General features: G+C 44.3%; 1 pseudogene; it reads right to left on the bottom strand.

The window, feature by feature from the left end:
• Positions 1-4,170: 4,170 nt before the first annotated feature.
• On the bottom strand, positions 4,171-5,738 carry LOC101709367 (centromere protein T pseudogene; annotated as a pseudogene).
• Between the last annotated feature and the right edge of the window lie 12,045 nt (positions 5,739-17,783).

Genomic DNA, 17,783 nt, shown 5'->3' on the forward strand with positions numbered 1-17,783 from the left:
CCTTGACATTCAGTAAATGTTTATTGAAGGCTTTTTGTGTTCTAGGCATTCACGAAGGAGAGAAATATTTTCCAGATGGGTGTAGGGAACTTGAAGGGACCTCCTGCCTGTTGTCGCTCTCCCCCCACAAGTGCTGGCCTCTCACTGTGGCGATCATGAGTTCTACATATCTGTCCATCATGAACCCCCATGTTCACAGCACACGACCCAGGCCAGGTCAGTGAGTCTTCTCTGGGATTTTTGTTCTTGAGACTAGAGGCATTGCTTAGTCTCTCTCCTGAAATAGAAGCTATACAATGTCCAGGTCTAACGCTTTGGGGAGGACCATGTTTCCCTGCTCCACAGCCCAGTGTGGATAGAAGCAGTGTGCATTAAAGAAGAATGAAGCAACACCCAGACACAAAATGAGCAGTTTTAGGAAGAGTATTCTGGTGATGGTCCAGCTCTAGGCTCAAATTGCCACGAAACTTGCTGCATCCCTGCCCGTCCCACATGCTGGACCCGTGAATTTTCCCGGAAGTTGAGCCGATGGCTCTATTTTTTTTTCCAAAACTGGTTTGAATTGAGATTTTGTCATGTGCAACCAAATTGATACAGAGAGTAATTAAAATGTGATACAGTAAGGTACTTTGCAGGGAAGGCTTCTCTGGTAATAGAGGAAAAGGTGAAAGCACGGATGATTTCAAATCATTCCGACTTAGATTATGTGGGGAGGTCTGTGAAGCACCTGGCATAGCATCTGACACCTAGCGGGTTCCCATCGCCTCCCTTGCATCCCCTCAACTTTTCTTCCTGGAATCCTATGTCAGATTAGATGCTGGAAAGCAACAGACATTCTAAAGGAGGTCTGTGTGCCCTTGTAGAGTCCTAATCCTCTAAGTGCTATGAAGTAGCATGGGTGATCTAACCCTTCTCTGATGTCCTACTTTGCCATGGGCTCCAGTTCAATGTGAACTTAATACATAGCCAAAATTGTATTGGAAAAAATCTGAGTCACAGGCATACAAATGGGGAGCTCTGTTACTGGAAAATCAAAGCTTTTAAGAGATTATTTTTTATACAGAACACTTCTGAAACTATTGGATTTACTAGGTGTGAGCGGCTGTGACCTAAATGCTTGTGTCTCTCCAAATTCATGTGCTGAAGTCCTAACCTCCAAGAGCCCTCTGAGCCTCTGGGGCATGCTTAGCTCTCACAAATGGGATTAGTGTCCTAAATAATGAGGCCCCAGAGAGACCTTTGTCCCTTCCAACCCGAGGACACAGCTGGATGGCACCATCTGTAAACCAGGAAGTGGACTCTCACCAGACACCAAATCTGCCTGTGCCTTGATTCTGGACTTCCCAGCTTTTGGAACTGCAGGCAATAAACTTTCATTGTTTATAAGCCACCTAATCTGTCTTACTCTCCTTGTTGCTAGAACAAAATACCTTATGTCTACAACTTAAAGGAGGAGAGGTTTATTTGGGCTTATGGTTTCAGAAGTTTCAGTGCATGCTTGGCAAGCTCAAACACAGAACAGCAAGTGGAAGGGCTGGAAAAGAAAGCTGCACCTGTGATCTCAGTGACCTGGCTTCAAACAGGCCACAAACATTACAGCAGCCCACACAAACTATGAAAGTCCCTTTTCCCTTGTCCCACATGATTTTCTGACTCCAGAGCATCTCAAGCCCTACCTTTTAGAATGTTTTGCTTTTCTGTGGTTTGTCGATCTCTCTCTTATTAACACTGCACGTTTTGAAAAGTCATTACATATGACTGAAGTTTGTCTTGAAGCTAGAGTTCTACCTTGTGGGATAGTTGCTAAGTTACAGACTGCACAAGGTGAGTGTTTGTATTTGGAAGATAAAAATTTATGACAGAGGGATTAATCGGTAAAGAAATCAAAACACTTTGATGTGATAAAAGCTAATTAAAAATATAGATGTAGAAAGAGAGAAGTGCAGAATCTTGCTGCCAATTCTGACTGACAGCTGTCATCCACAATTCAGGAACCATGATGTTTGCATTGAAATCCCACCAAGTCCTTGTTGAAGCTTCGCAGGGGCTGTAATTACTACCCATAGCTTGCACACAACATAAATAGCAGTAACCTTTCTGCAAAGCGCAAAGTCAGGAAATGTTAATCCATAGGGAAGCCATCCCTCAGCCACAGCTCCAGGCTGATCTGTAATTCTTGTTCTCTGATTCAAAAAAAGGGAGGCGGGAGGAAGGGAGAAGGAAGGAAGGAGGGAGGGAGAGAGAGAGAAAGAGAGAGAAGAGAGAATCCTCTCTGTAGTAGCTCAGCCTCTATTATGCTGTGTGTGCATTAGTAAAATTGATCTCCATAAGAGTTCTTCAAACTGAATTACTTAAGAGCATCGTTTAGGGCTGGTACGGAGGGAGAAAAGTCAGCAGGACCAGGCTTGGAGGAAGTTGCTAACACTGAGCCTTATTGAGGCTTCCACACTTTGCAAAACGTGCCTGGCCATTGCTAGGTGGAAGCCTGCTGCACTTTACCCTGGAAAACAGGCCCTCCGAGCACAAGCTCTCAGGAAGAATTGCATTAAGATGACTCATTTGGAGGTGATGTGAATTTTATGTATTCCTTTCAATTTACTCCTCTGGTTCTTCAGGGTAATGACACAATTTGGGCTGATTTTCCAGTGGAGAGCACTCAGCCTTCCAATTCTAAAGTTTTATTTTTTTATTGTATAAAATTCACAACAGGGCAGGCAAAAAAGAAAGAAAGAAAAAGGCAGAGCAGGTGAAGTCAGGCATTACCAAACTTAAATGCTGCTTTGTTTAGTCTTGGGACCCCAGGGGGTCCTCAGCACAGGCAAGGGGGTCCTGGGAAAGAAAGGATCTTGGAGCACAGATCAGGTGCCCTACAGCTGCTTGGTACAGAAAGTATCAGGGCACGGCCTGGGGAGAGGATGGGTGTTCACCTTCAGGCACCACCAGGACGAGGGTGACAGGAGGAGGCATTGGCCATAGGTCCTAGATTTAAGGAGGTGCTAAAATGCTCAGAGTAATATATACATAATATGTTAAGGCAATACTTTAAAAAAGCAAACTTAAGAAAATTAAATCAAAATTAGCTTATCATCAACAAAATGTCACCGTTGTAAATAAAGATAGGATCGAACTCTTGTACCCACCTAACTCACCCTGGCCTCTGTGCCCTTACTTGGCCCCGTACATGGGGTGCACTTACATGGCTGGAGCCTCAGCTCCCAAGTACACCCTGGCTCGTGATGAGAGCCAGTCACAGTTACTGACTTCAGTGGGCTTTCTGCTGTAAACAATGCCACTATTCGTGGTTCTACACTACCGACTCGCATCTACTCTGGACACTATACTGAGTGAGTCTCCACCGTTAATTCACTTAATTCCAGCGGGTGAGGTAGGCATGAGATGCACAGGTGTACAGCCTGAGGTTCAGTAACTTGGCCCAAGGCAAGTGAAGGCCAGGGTTCCCACTGCGGGTGTCTGATTTGAGGCTGTGACCTTCACCACAGTACCACACTCACTTCCATACAGACAGGGTGTCAGGAGCACCTTGGGGAGTACCAAGAGTCTAAGCAGAACTTACTGTGATTGGGTTTGTCTACATACTGCTCAGACTTTTGCAGCAGTAAGGTACTTCTTTTTTTTCCTAGGTTTGTTTTTTTTTAAATTTTGGGGCTATTCATGTTTTTGTTTTGTTTTGTTTTGTTTTGGTACCGGGGATCGAACTAGGGTCCTTGCGCTTGTGCAGCAGGTGGTAAAACCACTGAGCTAAATCCCCGGCCCAGCTATTCATGTTTTTGTTGAACCAAATCCGTTATCTCAGCAGGTCCACATTTTTCCTTGATATTTCTCTTTTAGGAAAACTCTGTCTTTGTGGATAATAACTTTTCTTGCCATCAGCTGCTGTCTGAACTCTTTATCCTCCCTCAAAACCCAGCTCAAATATGCCCACCTTTCTTAGGTTCTCCAGATCAGCCATTACTCCCTCCACCTCTTAATTTATGGCATTTTTGTTTGTGTATGGTTTTGCCCTAACTACATTTTTCTTTGGTGTGGTTATTACTATTTTTCTCTCTTCGAGACACTTTATTAATGATAGGAGATGAGGATGAGACTTGAAGGATTAGGTGGGGCCAAGAGGTCCCAGGTGGGGAGAAGGCAAGCATTGAGGCCTGGCCACTACAGGGCAGGGAAAACAGAATTTTCACTGAACGTACAGGGGATGCACAGCTGCTGGTACTCCAGGGGCAGGTGCCGCTCCACAAGCATGAGTAATGAGACTTGGTGGGTAGTCAGGCCCTGCCATCACATCAACAGCTCCAGGTCCTCTGGCTTCACAGTCTTGTGGCCTGCATAAGCAGCAAATACCTCCAGGTCATTGCAAAGGTGCTCGAAGTACTTATCCAGGCACTTCTCCACCATTTCAAGAGCCTTCCTTTCCATAGGCATCTTAGCATAGAAGCTGAAGAGTTTTGTACAGTTGCTCAGTCCAGGCTTATGGGGATCTTGATGGGTCTGGGACCAGCAATTCGGGGCCTGGAGGGAAGCCTGGCCAACACAGGCTCTGGAGGCTCTGAAGACAAGACTGCAACATCAGGTGATGGGGCTGGCTCAAGAAACTGATCCAGTTGTTTGGCCTGAAGAAACTCAGGGATGTTGGAGACCGATTCTGGGCTCGCTGGCCTGTCAGAGATGTCCTCATCCCCTGAAGATCTTTCTGGCTCCTCAGGCTCCATAGCCTTCTGGGATCTCTTTGCTTCTGTCACCTCTGGAGGAGCAGGAGGCCCAGGCTGTAGCTTCAAGAAGGGTAAAGATGGAGTAGCAAAGCCAGCCTCACTCACGTGGTTCTGCAGCCCAGGTATGCTGCTCAGTGTCCTGTGATGCACAGCCTTCTCAGTACCTTCAGGCCCAGGGTAAGGACATGGCAGGGAGTGATGCACATTGAGGGAGTGGCCAACCAAGGGCTGTGAGAAAGGCTGGGTATCCTCTAACACAGTGTCTGTTGGCTGAGTAGCAACAGGAGTTCTGAGGCTGTCACCTAGAGGAACTGAGGCCAGGGAATTATCTTGCATATCCTGCAAAAGGGCACCCACATCTACAGTGTGGCAGGTGGGAGGTCTTCGGGCCAACCCAGGTCTCCTCACTGACTGTGGCTGAAGAGGTGTAGCAAAGGTCAGACTGAGGGAGCTAGTAAGGAATGAGGCATCAGGGTTCCCAGGAGGCTCTTGGGAGAAAGACAGTCTCTGGGGCCCCCAGTCCACTTCCTGCTGAAACACTGACAACCTCAGCCTGTGTTTTCTCCTGCCAGAGGCCAGCAGAACTGGAGCCAGGGCTGGGGGGAGGTCAAGCTCAGGAAGTCAAAGTTCTAGGCTGCCCCTACTGTTTTCCCATCTGGAGGGCTGCGCCACTTGGGGTGCTGGTGCTGGCTTCACCACTCTCTCTGGCATCACGATAGTAGATTCTGGGGCAGTTAGTAGGATGTTCTTGAGCAGAGTCCAGGGAGTCTGTTCCTCCAGGTCCCCACCAGGTTGACCACGAGCCAATCAGGCAGTAGATCTGGCTCCATGAGAACGCTGCCTGGCAGTTGCCTTTATTTGGCTACTCCACCTCTTGCGGGGAAGGTGTTTCAAGCAGGGGTCTCTGGGGCACTAGTGTCGCCATGGGGTGCAAGAGTTGGCTGTGTCTAGCGTGTGCCACAACAGTGTACGCATTGTGGACTTGCTGTCCGAGCTATAAATGTTCACCATCTTCTCAGCCCCCTGCTAACTGCCAAGACAGCTGTAAACCTATTGTGGTTATTTGTTGGTACACTTGCCTCTTTAGTAGACTCTTCAGTAGGAAAACTTTTAGACTGTAAGGCTTAATCTTTTTAGACTATAAGGCTTAATCTATTAGGGACACTGACTGGCCCTGCAAAATTCCTCCCAGTGCACAGCACGGATCTTTGATTTTTCATGATGCAAAGAGCAGAGGCAGAAACCCTTCAGCAGTGGGATTTGCAGTGGGAAGGGTCTTCAGTGGTGCTGGGGAAGCCTAGGTGTAAAAGCGGGTGGCAGGTCCTTTGGGGGCTGGCTTCATTTGGTGCTGTCTTTCACTGGAGCACAGGTCCTAAAGGCAGGAATGCTTTCATGTGCCAGTCCTTCCTATGTGTGATGATTAATCTTGGTTTTTCAACTTGTTTGGCTTGAGAGCAGTTTAGGAGTTTAGTAAAGCATACTTCTGGGTGTGTCTGTGTGGGTCAAGCAGGTGTGACCTTGGGGACTGTATCTGGCCCCCAGCCTTTCCTGTCTGGTTCTTCCCTTGCTCTCTGTTTTCTGGGTGCCATGAGTTAGCAGACTTCTCTGCCATCATGGCCCTTCCACCATGCTGTTCCTGTCTTGGAGCCAGCTTACCATTGACTAAAACCTCTGAAACAGTGAGTCAAAGTAAACCTCTCCTCCTTTTAAGTTGCAAATGTCAGGTATTTTTCCCCCCTGGCAAGAAAAAGCTGAAAAACACCTAATGTACAGGATGTCCATTCCAGCAAGACATTTGCCTTTTTAGACAAGAAATTCGAACTTAAATTATTTTCTCTCTTCCCTCTTCCCTTGAGCTTCCATAAAGAAAAGGACTTTAAGCACTGGCTACACTTACAGATTTTCATTTTAATGCTTGATTATGCATGTGAAATGAAGCCTGGGATAAAGCCTAGAATTAGATACCTAAGAAACAGACACATGGAAAATCTGAGTGAGTCTTTGGACTATGTGCACACATGTCTACAAGGTTTAACTGAGCTGAAAAAGCAGACACCAAAATCTGTGGGGAAAGCACGGAGAAGCCCAAATCCTCTTGAGCATTCAGTCTTGTCATTTCCAAGGTAAGCATTTTAGGAATTTTGCATTTTCAAAACTTGAGGCCCAGGTGAGGGAAGGCATGCAATTCAAATCTCTTGTTCTACCATCTCCTGCTGCTTCTGATCTTAGTGAGAATTTCAGAGCACAGTTCCTTTTTATACCTTCAGTTTATTCTGCTTCACGACCTGAGGCACTATCAACACATACAGGTTGATGCTAAGGATTGCAGCCACCATGCTGTTTTCCATGTCTGACAAGCAAAGGGTAGCGAGAAGCCCTGGCTGGGCAGCAGGAAGAAAGTGAGGGTTGGGACTGCAAAGGGGCTGGGGGAAGGGATTGGAAATGAGCCTATTTTGTAAATTTGTATGCATAGTAGAAATACAGATGGCCACAACTTACAATGGTTCTTTTTGAAATTTTCTGACTTTAATGGTGTGAAAGTCATGCATTTAGTAAAAACTGTACTTTGAGTTTTGGTTTTATTCCTGGGCTAGTCATACAGAGCTACTGTTCTGTTTTTCCTTTTCAGTACAGTATTCAATAAATTGCCTGAGGTATTCTGCACTTTATTAGAAAATTGGCTTTATGCTAGATGTTTTTGCCTGACTGTAGGCCAATCTGTATGTTCCAAACACGTTTATAGTTAGCTGGACTGAATCACGATACTCGGTAGAGTAGACATACTAAGTGCACTGTCAACCTTACAATATTTTCAACTTAGGATAGGTTTATTGGGATGGAATGCCATTGTAAGTTGAGGAGAAGCTGCATGAAGCTTAAATTTGTTTAGCATCACTTGGGCGAATGTCTGCTCCTCTTTTGTATGTGGTATGATGGTGCTAATAAAACAGTGACAATAACTCTTCTTTGCCCCTTAGAGCTGCACTCACCCTTTCTACCCTCACTCTCCAGGCTCCCTCCCCCTTGGCTTTGGTTGGATCCATCCCAAGAGGGCGCTGGCAGAAAGGCAGCTCTGGCAGAGCAATGTTCTTCCCCAGACTCCTTCTTTCCTCCCAGTGCAACAGCAGTCAGCATCTTTCTAGGCTCCTGCAGGTGCCTCTGTGCCTCTGGGTTCTGGGAACTGTCTCCCTTGGGCCCTGTAGGCCTGGAGAAGTAATGGCAGCAGTAACAGCTCTGGCTGTCCTAGCCCTGGGCTGCTTTACCAGCCCTTGTGAATTTCCTCCATCCCTTCCCACACCCATATGAACAGCCCCTTCATTAAACTTTCCCTCTTTGTCTGTTGTTCTGTGTGTAGGCCATCCGTTTCTCATTATCAACTTGGCTGATATGTTATGTATCCCACTCCTCCCTGTATTCCTCAGAAACCCAAACCAAATACTGTATGGCCCAATGACACGGGCTGGCCTTTTCATTCCTTAGAGGCACTTAGTGGCTATTTACTATAAGTCATATGTTATTCATCTTTGTGTTGCTGTGACAAAATGGCTGTGATAAGTAATTTAAAAGGAGGGAAGATTTATTTTGGCTCATGGTTTCAGATGTTTTAGACCATAGTCACCTGGCTCCATTGCTTTTGTACCTGTGGTATGGTGGAGAGCACCTCACCTCATGGCAGCTGAGAAACAGGAAGAGAGAGAGAGAGAGAGGAGGTCACAACATACCTTTGAAAGGCAGACTCCTGTCACCTGCTTCCTCTAACTAAACTCCATCTCCTAAAGTTCCTAGCAGCTCCCACTTGTGACGTCAGCTGGGGTCCCAGCTGATTTTAGGAAATATTTATGATCCAAACCATAACAAGCCAATACTGTTGTGGGCATTTAGGAACACAAGGGTAAAGTGGCAGACCCAGGCTCTGGCCTCATGGTGTTTGCATGACTTGTAAAAATGTACAAGTCAGTCATACACACTTGAGATCATAACAACTAAGAAGAGCCCTGATGACAAGAAAAATGGTGAAGACTACAAGTTAATGTGGTTGGGACAGCAAAAGGCAAACATGAGCTCGGTGGAGTTGAAGAGGAGAAGGAGGCCGGTGTAGTTGAAGGACAGACAGGAAGCCTGGGAGACCCTGGAGGAATGCCGGGGCTTGAGGGACTTAGAGCTTATTCTGAGTAAGAGGGGCCATTGTACGGCTTTAGGGCAGGTGGGTGTTACCTTTTTCACATTTGATTTGCTGCATCTCCCGATGGCCCTGCCTTATTCTTTTTTCTTTTGTTTTGGTACCAGGGATTGAACTTGGGTCCTTGCGCTTGCACAGCAGGCAGCGGAACCACTGAGCTAAATCCCCAGCCCGGCCCTGCCTTATTCTTGCCTGCTCTGCTGTCCTGGGCTATCATCCTTCCCACCTGGGTGCCCTGGCTTGGAGGATGGTGTCCCATGCATCATATGATGAGGACTACCTGGGCATCCTCCTTACCACCCTGCCTTATTTATCCTCTGCATTCACTCAGCTGCGGTGGTGCTCATCTCTCTACCTCTTGCAATCCCCTGTGCGCTCTCATCAACTCTGTCCCTACTTAGATTGGGAACCTCTTCATTCCTCACCCCAGTTCCTGCATCAACACCTCTGCTTTCATTTCCCTGCCCTGCTGGTCCACTTCTCACTGCACTCAAGGCTGATTTTACCACTGATCACTGTGCGGCAGGAATCTTCCTCGCATGCAAGGCCAGCCATGATTTAGCTCTGCTGTCTTCCAGTCTCACACCTCCTGGGGTCCTCCTAGTCTCACCAGCAACTGTGCTATCATCTCATTTTCTGGACCTGAAACTGGTCGGAAGCTCCTTCTTACCTCTGCATCTTTTCTGTTTATGGCTGGCCTGCCTGGGTGCTGTGTTTCTGCTCTCCCCAGGCAGCCCTGGTGTCGGGAATCACTGTTTCGACCAGGCCTGCTGTCCACGAGCCAAAGCAGGCTGGCCTCAGAGTCCACTCCTGCCCAGCAGGAACTGTGGGGCAAAAGAGCGCCTGAGAGCCTAGCTGCATGGCTTTCCGACCTGGCAGCCCTCACATCCAAGACTGCTGCCTCTTGCTGTTGTATAGACTGACCGCAGCCTGGAGAGATTAAAAACTCAAAAAGACATTTATGTGTTTCCATTGCCTCGTGTTTGTATTTTTGTTTTTCATGTAAGTTGGGATTTGATTTTTCAATTTTTGCAGGCTTGAGGATTGCACCTAGGGAGTGCTAAGCTTCATCCCTAGCCAGTTTAGTTTAGTTTAGTTTAGTTTCAGACAGCGTATCACTAATTTGCCCAGCCTGGTCTCAAACTCACCCCTTTCCCACCTTGGCCCCTCAGGTTTCTGGTGGGATCACAAGTATGAGCCACCACCCCTGGCTTAAGTTGAGATCTTTTAAAGTCAAAACAAGTGACTAGAAATCAGCAATAACCTCTCAACCCCCCCAAAATCTAAGATTTACAATTCCATGTTCATAAAGCAACCTTGATAAAAATAATTATATTTGAAAACATCTGAGGAAGTTTACAGGTCACTTCCTCAGAGCAGCCTTCCCTAACCTCAGGTCACATCAAGTCTCCTTGTGTAGACCTTTTGATGCCAGAGATTTCTCCATAATTGTACCTCTGTGAGTAACATAGTCATCATATGCATACGCACATGTACACTTATCTATTCTGTGACCCATGGAAGGATCTTGATGTAGCTCTTTCTCCTTGTTATTCTTTCTAATTTCATCTATCACTTCTTTTTGTTAAACCTTTTCTTTCCAACCCATGTTTTGGGGCATATCTTTGAAGTGAACTCTTGGGTTAATGATTATCAGAGGTGCTGAATGTAAAGCACTTTGCTACATGTTTTGGTCATGAAAAAACTGATCTCTCCCTAGGTTCTTGTTGATTGGACTCACTTAGCTGGAAGGCCCTCCTGCCCCACTTCACATCTCTTCAGGCTACAGTTGACCAGGGAGGGTCTAATTGGCGAGAACAGCAGTCTAACCCCAGAACCCCAAGCCTCAATGAACAAAGCTATGAGAAAATGACTCAGGAACAAACTGATAAAACACTTTGTGAGTCCCTAGTTCCTTCACTGCCTCTCCTGAGCAGAGAAGACAGAAAAAGAAACAGAGAAAGAGAGAGAAAGAGAAAGAGAGAGAGAAAGAGAGAGAAAACAAACAAAAAACTTGGATAAACCATGATTCACACAACAATATAAATTTGAAAAAAAAATTGAGTCTTGTGGAACACGCTGAATCAGCCCACGCCCCAAGCAAAAATCCACTGGACTGCCCCCAGCCCCCCCGCCACCACTCCTCTGTACAGCCACCTGGTTCCACACTACAAAGATGCAGAGGACACCGGACCACCAGACCATGGTACTGAGTCCCACTGCTCCTGGTCCAGAGGAAGGGGCTTCCCAGTCACCATCCCTCCCACTGCTCCTAGCCCAGAGGAAAGGGCTTTTGGGCTACCTTCTGTCCTGCTGCTCCTGGACCAGAGGAAGGGGCTTCTGGGCCACCATCCCTCCCACCGCTCCCGGCCCACAGGTAGGGACTTCTGAGCCGCCATCCCACTGCTCCTGGACCAGAGGAAGGGGCTTCCCGGCCACCATCCCTCCCACTGCTCCCAGCCCACAGGAAAGGGCTTTTGGGCCACCATCTCTACCGCTGCTCCCAGCCCCTGTCCCACCTTTCCCAGCTCAGAGGAGGTAATCCATGCAGGCGCCAACAGCACCCCCCCCCAAGTCAAAATGAGAAAACACAAAAATAAGTCTCAAAACCAGACTTCCAGATCACCTACAGCAACCCCAAAGGGAAGTGAGATGGAACACTCTGATACTCAACAACCTGGACCCACTGAACTGGCAACAAAGGGGATCTGGAAAAAATGAAATCAGAAATAATTTCTCAGATAACAGGAGAAATTGTGCCCCTAGTGCAAGGCATGATTAATAAATCTAGAGAGGAGCTGAGGAACATGATGGAATCCCAACATAGTAAATAAATGGAATCCATAAAACAGATGCAAATAGATTTCCAGGACATGAAAAACTCCATTGAAAGTCTACACAGCAGAATGAGCCAATGTGAGGACAGAATTTCAGATATAGAAGATAAGATTGCAATTAATGACCAGGAAAAGAAAAATTACTTCAAAATTATAAGGGAACACAAGAAATCAATCCAGCAGCTGCTAGATGATGCAAAGAAGAATAACAGAAGACTGATCAGAGTCAATGAAGAAATTGGAGAGAGTGGAGATGACATAAAAAAACTCTTCACAGAAGTAATGGCAGAAAACTTCCCAAGCAGGAGAAAAGAACTTGACATACAGATAAGTGAGGCATATAGGACTCCAAATAGACTTGATCAAAAAAAATCTACACATAGGCATATAATTGTTAAGATTCCAGAAACTCAACAGAAGAACAAAGTTCTACAAGCAGTCAGAGAAAAGAAACAAATCACATACAAAGGAAAGCCCATCAGAATCACAGCAGACTTCTCAACACAAACCATCAAGGCAAGAAGAGCTTAGAGTGACATATTCCAAGCCCTCAAAGAAAACAGACTCCAACCCAGATTGATGTACCCTGCAAAACTATCTTTCAAAATGGATGGAGAAATAAGATACTTTCATGACAAAGAGCACCTTAGGAACTTTGTGAATACCAAACCAGCACTCCAAAGAATTTTACACAATATCCTAGGAACAGACATTGAGGATCACAACCCCAGGAAGCAAAGCAGAATGAATCCATCTGGCATGACAAGAAATTAAATGTAAAGGGGGAGAACCCAACAAAAAGAAAAAGTCACGGCAATGACAAGGCAATATGTTTCAGTTATAACCATCAATGTTAATGGTCTCAATTCACCAATCAAAAGAAATAGACTGGCAGAATGGGTCAAGAAGCAAAATCCAACAATATGCTGCATACAAGAAACACACTTAATTCAAAGGGAAACTCATAGACTGAAAGTTAAAGGGTGGAAAACAATACTCCATGTGACAGGAACCCCCAAAAAAGCAGGAGTAGCTATCCTCTTGGCAGATCAAGTAGATTTCAAACCAACACTAATTAAGAGAGACGAAGAAGGACACTACATCCTTGTAAAGGGAACAATCCAAGAGGAAGAGATGACAATCATAAATATCTATGCACCAAACACTAGTGCACCCAACTATGTAAAACAAATACTAATGGACATGAAAAGTCATATATGCACTAACACAATTGTAGTGGGGGACCTCAACACCCCACTGTCACAAATAGATAGATCAACTAGACAAAAAATAAGTAATGAAATACTAGAACTCAATCAAACTCTTGAACAAATGAACTTACCAGATGTTTACAGAGTCTTCCACCCCACAAAATCAGAATACACATTCTTCTCAGCTGCACATGGGTCATTCTCCAAAATAGACCACATACTTACAGATAGAACATGTTTAAGTAAGTGCAAAGGAATTGAAGTTATCCCCTGTATATTATCAGACCATAGTGTGATGAAATTGGAGATCCATAGCAAAAGAAACTGGAAATATTTCATAAACATGTGGAAATTGAACAACACACTTCTGAATAACCAATGGGTCACAGAGGAAATTAAAGAAGAAATCAGACAGTTCCTTCAATTAAATGACAATGATAATACAACATATTGGAATCTATGGGACACAATGAAAGCAGTCTTATGAGGGAAGTTCATAGCAGTGAATACATATATTAGGAAAACAGAACAAGCCCAATTAAACAACTTGATGCTGAACCTCAGAAAAAGTAGAACAGGACAACCCCAGAGCTCATACAAGGGAGGAAATTATAAAGATCAGAGGAGAAATCGATGCAATGGAGACCAAGAGAACGATACAAAAAATCAATGAAGCCAAGAGTTTGTTCTTTGAAAGAATCAACAAAATTGACAAACCCTTAGCCAACCTTATCAGAAAAAGGAAAGAAAAGGCCCAAATCCATGCAATTAGGAATGAAAAGGGTGAAATTACAACAGATCCAGCAGAAATCCAGAGGATCATCAATACCTACTTCCAGAACCTATACGCCAATAAGAGGGACAACACAGAAGAAATGGACAGATTCCTAGATACATATGAATTACCAAAGTTGAACAAAGAAGTCCTAAAAATTCTGAACAACCCAATATCAACCAATGAAATTGAAAATATAATTAAAAACTTATCAACTAAGGAAAGCCCGGGCCCTGATGGCTTCACTGCTGAATTCTACAAGACATTTAGAGAGGAACTGCTGCCACTACTGTTTAAACTCTTCAATGAAATTGAAAGGGAAGCAATACTCCCACATTCATTCCTGGAAGCAAGCATTGCCTTGATCCCCAAAGCAGAGAAAGACCCAACCAAAAAGGAGAACTATAGGCCAATCTCACTAAGGAGCTTAGATGCAAAAATCCTTAATAAGATAATGACAGACAGAAAGCAGGAGATCATCAAGAAGATCATATACCCTGATCAAGTGGGATTCATCCCAGAGATGCAGGGATGGTTCAATATACTCAAATCAATCAATGTAATACACTATATCAATAGAGCCAAGGACAAAAACCATAAGATTATCTAAGCATTTGACAAAATCCAACATGCATTTATGATAAAAACCCCACAAAAAATTGGAATAGGTGGTCTCTACCTCAAACTGATAGAAGCCATCTATGAAAAACCAATAGCCAATATCATACTAAATGGTCAAAAGCTGAAATCTTTCACACTACAATCAGGAACAAGACAAGGATGTCCACTATCACCACTCTTGTTCAATATAGTTCTGGAAACATTAACCACGGCAATTAGACAAGAGAAAGAAATAAATGGAATAAAGATAGGAAGTGAAGAAGTCAAATTGTCATTATTTGCACATGACATGACACTCTATATAGAAGACCCCAAGAACTCCACCAAAAGTCTTCTAGACTTAATAACCAAATTCAGTCAGGTAGCTGGTTACAAGGTCAACCCACAAAAATCAATAGCTTTCCCCTACACAAATGACAGACTCACTGAGAGAGAAATAGGGCAAATAATTCACTTCACAATAGCATCCAAAAAACTGAAATACCTAGGAATCAACCTAACAAAAGAAATCAAAGACCTCTTCTCTGAAAACTATAACACTCTGAAAAGAGAGATTGAAGATGATATCAGAAAATGGACAGACATCCCCTGCTCCTGGGTAGGAAGGATTAATAGAGTGAAAATGGCCATACTTCCAAAACTGCTTTATAGATTAAATGCAATTCCAATTGAGATCCCAGCAGCATACTTCATGGACCTTGAGAAAACAATCCAAAAATTCATTTGGAACAAGAGTCCCAGAATAGCAAAAGCAATTCTAGGTAACAGAGACATGGCAGGGGGTATCACAATCCCCAACCTGCAACTATACTACAAAGCTACTCTGATAAAACAGCATGGTACTGGCAAAGAAACAGAACTGAGGACCAGTGAAACAGATTAGAAGATGCAGAAAGAATGCCAGACACATTCAGCCATCTCATCTTCAATAAAGAAGCCAAACACCCTCACTGGAGGCAAGATAACCTCTTAAATAAATGGTGCTGGAAAAATTGGGCTTCAACTTGCCAAAGATTAAAACTAGACCTATATCTCTCACCATGCACTAAACTAAAATCAAAATGGATTAAAGATCTAAATATTAAAATAGAAACTCTGAACCAGTTGGAACAGGGGTTAGGTAGAACCCTTGAAGACATCGGTGTAGGAAAAGATTTTATGAACAAAACCTCAGTTGCTTGTGAACTAGCACAAACAATCAACAAGTGGGATCTCTTCTTATTAAAAGGCTTCTGCACAGCCAGAGAAGCCACCAGCAGTGTGAAGAGACAATCCACAATGTGGGAAAAAATCTTCACCTGCTCTTCCTCAGACAAAGATCTACTATCTCGAATCTATAAAGAACTTAAAAAGATCAGACCTCCCAAATTTAAAGACCCAATCCGAAAATAGGCATCTGAAATGAACAGACATTTCTCAGTCAAAGAAGTAGAAATAGCTAATAAATACATGAAAAAATGTTCAACATCACTGGTCATTCGAGAGATGCAAATGAAAACAACACTGAGATTCCACTTCACTCCAGAAAGAATGGCTGCTATCATGAAATCAACCAATAACAAATGCTGGCAAGGTTGTGGGGAAAGAGGAACGCTGCTCCACTGCTGGTGGGAGTGTAGACTGGTGCAAGCACTGTGGAAATCAGTATGGAGATACCTCAAAGAACTAGGACTGGAAGTCCCATTTGACCCAGCTATTCCACTGCTGGGGATCTTTCCCAAAGGATTAAAAGAATCATACCACAGTAATATATGTGCGCCCATGTTCATAGCAGCACAGTTTGTGATAGCTAAAACTTGGAAACAGCCCAAATGCCCATCAAGTGGAGACTGGATAAAGAAAATGTGTGTGTGTGTGTTTTTTATAAAATGGAGTACTACTCAGCCATAAAAAATGAGAAATTAGGGACATTTATAGCTAAGTGGATGCACATTGAGGCAGTACTCTTAAGTGAAATAAATAGGACACACATGTGTAAATACTGAATAGTTTCCCTGGTGTGAGAAACTGAAAGTGTACATAAGGACTAAAATGTATAATAGGTAATGTGAAATAGGAAGAAAAGGGGCAAAGGGGAAGGAAGTGGGAGGGCTAGGGGAAAGGATAGAAGGAAATGGGATTACTATGAGAAAATGGAAAAATAGGAACAAAATCTTTGTAAATAGGGAGGAATGGAGGGGTTGAAGGGCGGGCTGGGCAAGGGTGAAAAATAACCAAGAGAGATTATATAAAGGTGCAAATTTCCAATGATGAATGTCATTATATTGTATACCTAAAATGTACCAATGATTAGAATGAATAATCGATAATGCAAAATAGGAAGAAAAGGTCCAAAGGGGTAGGGGTAGTGGCAGGGGCAGGGGAAAGGAAAGAAGGGAAAGGAAAAATGATGAGAAGTGGAAAAAATGGAAATAAAGTCTTTGTAAATAGGGAAGGATGGAGGGGGTGAAGGGAGGGCTAGGAATGGGGAAAAAATAAGAACCAAGATGCATTATGCAAAGGTACAATTCCCAAAGAGAAATGTAATTGTGCTGTATACCTACAATGTACCAATAAAAGAATTTAATAAAAAACAGAAAAAAATTGAAAACATCTAGCTTCCATTTTTTCATACATTGCTTCCAAAACCTCCAGCAGTTCTGCAAACTTTCCTTTCCTGTCTCACATCAATGTTTAACTTTCCCCCCTCCTGTCAGAGCTCTGATGACAGGGCTGAAGTATTTTTATGCCAATGAGATGAGGGATGAATAAAAGAGCAATTTTTTGGCTTACAAAAACATTTTTCCATGGTTATTAGTTGGGTTTTTTTTTTTTTGTTACCAAGACAGAATGCAGAACTTAAAAGAGGAAAAGATCATTTTGCTCCTGGTTTCAGAGGTTTTTGACCATGGTCCCCTGGCTCCATGCTTTTCGAGCATGGCTGAGGAAAACTGCTTACATCATGGCAGTGAGGAAGCAGAGGGAGCAGGAAGAGAGGAAGGGGCTGGGACAGGCTATACCCTCAGAGGTACGCCTCAGCGACCTACTTCCAGCTAAGCCCTGTGTCTAATAAGTGTCCTCAGGATCCTGTCGCCTCTTTACCTCCCGCCTTCCCACACATTGCTGCATTGGGAATCAATCCCCCCATACACGAGTCTGTGGGAGACACTTTGTATTCAAAGCATCATGCGTGTGTCTGTTGAGAAACTCGCCGAGGCCTCCACCCGGAATCCCAGAGCAAAGCAGGATGAAGTCCATGGCCAGTAGTCAGTGAACAAATATGGAGAAGCAGGACTGGCCTCCTGGCCTTGGGGACTGACACCCCGGCAGCCCTGGGACGGAGTTAGGGCTGTGGCCAGCTGGACTGCAGGTGTCTGAGGGATGTGTAAGGAGGAGGAGTGGGGACAGCACCATCTCTGATGGGCTCCTTCCTGGGACCCAATCCCAGATTTA

This window comes from Heterocephalus glaber, unplaced genomic scaffold (genome assembly GCF_053883595.1).
Source record: "Heterocephalus glaber isolate CG9 unplaced genomic scaffold, H.glaber_assembly_v1.0 deba00001509, whole genome shotgun sequence".
Taxonomy (NCBI): domain Eukaryota; kingdom Metazoa; phylum Chordata; class Mammalia; order Rodentia; family Bathyergidae; genus Heterocephalus; species Heterocephalus glaber.